Source organism: Rana temporaria, chromosome 3 (assembly GCF_905171775.1).
Source record: "Rana temporaria chromosome 3, aRanTem1.1, whole genome shotgun sequence".
In the NCBI taxonomy this organism is placed as follows: Eukaryota; Metazoa; Chordata; class Amphibia; order Anura; family Ranidae; genus Rana; species Rana temporaria.
Window position 1 is genome coordinate 472,554,306 of NC_053491.1, and position 2,437 is coordinate 472,556,742.

Consider the following 2,437-nt stretch of genomic DNA (forward strand, 5'->3'; position numbering starts at 1 on the left):
TACACCTCCTTTGTTTTGCCCTATCCCCCCTTTCTACCTCCTGTTATCTCCCCATAAAGACACATGGCACTACGTGTCCTGGGAAAATGTACTAAAACTATTTGGTTTCGTAGAATTCCTGGACAGAAACAATTTTTTTTGCACTTTTTCTTGTTTTTGAAAGTTGTTTGTTCATTTCAAGAAGCACTCAAAATGATTCCCTCGAAGTATTGTCACTGATCTCTTGGCACCAAAACATTGGCAATGGCCCGGAAAAAGTTCAACTGCAAAATCCATTCCAGCAGAATTGGGCCATTTTTTTTTTTCCTCTTGGAGCCCCCATGATTTCATTCCAGGAAGACTTGCCTGGGGCTTTTTTCACTTGCCTGGGGCTTTTTTCACGTGCCTAGGACTTTTTCACGTGCCTGGGTCTTTTTTTTTCACATGCTTGGGGCTTTTTTTAACGTTCCTGGGGCTTTTTTTTCACGTGCCTGGGTCTTTTCATGTGTCTGGGACTTTTACAAATGTATCCTCCTGGAGCCCCCATGATTTTTTTCCAGGAAGACTTTGACGTGCCTGGGGCTTTTTCACGTGCCTGGGGCTTTTTTCACGTGCCTGGGGCTTTTTTCACGTGCCTAGGACTTTTTCACGTGCCTGTGTCTTTTTTTTCACATGCTTGGGGCTTTTTTTTTCACATTCCTGGGGCTTTTTTTTCTCGTGCCTGGGTCTACGTGACAGGTGCTCTTGAACATAGGTGGGACTTGCAGATGTTGTGCTTTCTGTGAAATAAAAGCTGTGAAATAAAGGCTGAGAAAAGGGGAACAAAAACACGAAAATTGTAATCAGTAAGCCCTAATTTTTTTGTGTGTTATCCCTTATGCTTATATTTTCTTCTCTTTCCAGATGTGAACCATATGTGGACCATAAACTTCCATAATGCAAGAGGAATCGTGGAATATAACATTTCCTCAAAAGACTTTATAGTCTCCCCTAGTAGTTGGTGGCTAACGATTCATACCATCATTCTTTACGGTTGTGGTCCTTTTGGCTCTTCCTCTCAATATCGTGGCAATCTTTATTTTTGTAGTGAAGATGAAGGTGAAGAAGCCATCAGTTGTATACATGTTGAACCTTGCTGCTACAGATATCATCTTTGTTTGCGCCTTGCCTTTTCGCATTGTTTACCGATTCTCTGGAAACAACTGGATCATCGGAGAAGGGATGTGTCGCTTCGTCATGGCGGTATTATTCTGCAACATGTACTGCTCCATCCTGCTCATGACGAGTATCAGCGTTGACCGATTTGTGGCGGTAGTGTTCCCGGTGCGGTCTCTCGCCTGGCGTACAGTGAAACGATCCTGGCTGGTGTGTGGTATCATCTGGATCATCTCATTGGTCAGCATCGTGCCTCTTCTCATTGCCAGGCAAACCTATGTGCTCCCTGCACTAAAAATTACAACTTGTTATGATGTGATGGACTCAAAAGATTTAAAAGGCCTTTATTTTTACTATTTCATTCCTTATCTCATAGTTTTCTTCTTCATACCTTTAATTGTTACAACTGTATGTTACATTGGAACCATATGCAGTCTCTGTCTACCACAAGTTAAATGCACACGTCGGAGATCTCGAGCCATCTACTTGACTGCGGTTGTCCTTTTTGTATTTGCCCTTTGCTTTGGCCCAACCAATATTCTCTTTCTAACTTCCTACCTGCTGATTTTTAGGTACAGTGATGACTCTCTGAATTTCGCTTACATCCTATCTGCCAGTATGAGTAACTTGAGCTGTTGTCTCAATCCTATTATCTACTATTATGCATCTTCCCAGTGTCAAACCTTTATACACAAATTAGTGTGTTGTAAGAGAGCAAACAGAAATAGAAGGAATAAGGTAGCCCCAGAGTTAAACTTGACAGCATGTACAACAAATTCAATAAAGGCAAATGTTCCATAATATCCAGCCAGCCAGAGTTTCAAATTAAAGGTATAGATCGGGCTTTGCAAATGCCCCAAACTCTTCCGCTACTGGAAGGAGGTTGTTGACTTGATATCTCAGGTTTATAGGATAACTATTCCACGGAAACCCAGTTGTGTATCTGCTCGGCACCCTGGACGAGGAGACCCTAACTCCTTTGGCTCATACACAGGCCCCGGATTTACTCCCTTTGCCGCCCCAAGGCCGGGTCCTTCAATGTTGCCCCCGCCGCACACTATCCGCCGCACACTCGGAAGCAGGGGGGGGTGCTGCTGCCGAAAATGACATTGAGAATCGGTGGGGGGGGGGGGGGGGGTGTTGCTGCCAAAAATGACACTGATCATTGGGGGGTGCTGCCGCCGAAAGCGACATTGAGAACCAGGGGGGGGGGGGGATTGCTCCTGCCGAAAATTACATTGAGAACCATCTCCCTCTGTTTTCAATCCTCTCACCATCCGTGACATGACAGGGGGGAACTCCT

General features: G+C 44.6%; 1 pseudogene; it reads left to right on the forward strand.

Moving 5' to 3' along the window:
- The first annotated feature begins 714 nt into the window (after positions 1–714).
- LOC120930663 lies at positions 715–1,935 on the forward strand (annotated as a pseudogene).
- The last annotated feature ends 502 nt before the right edge of the window (positions 1,936–2,437 follow it).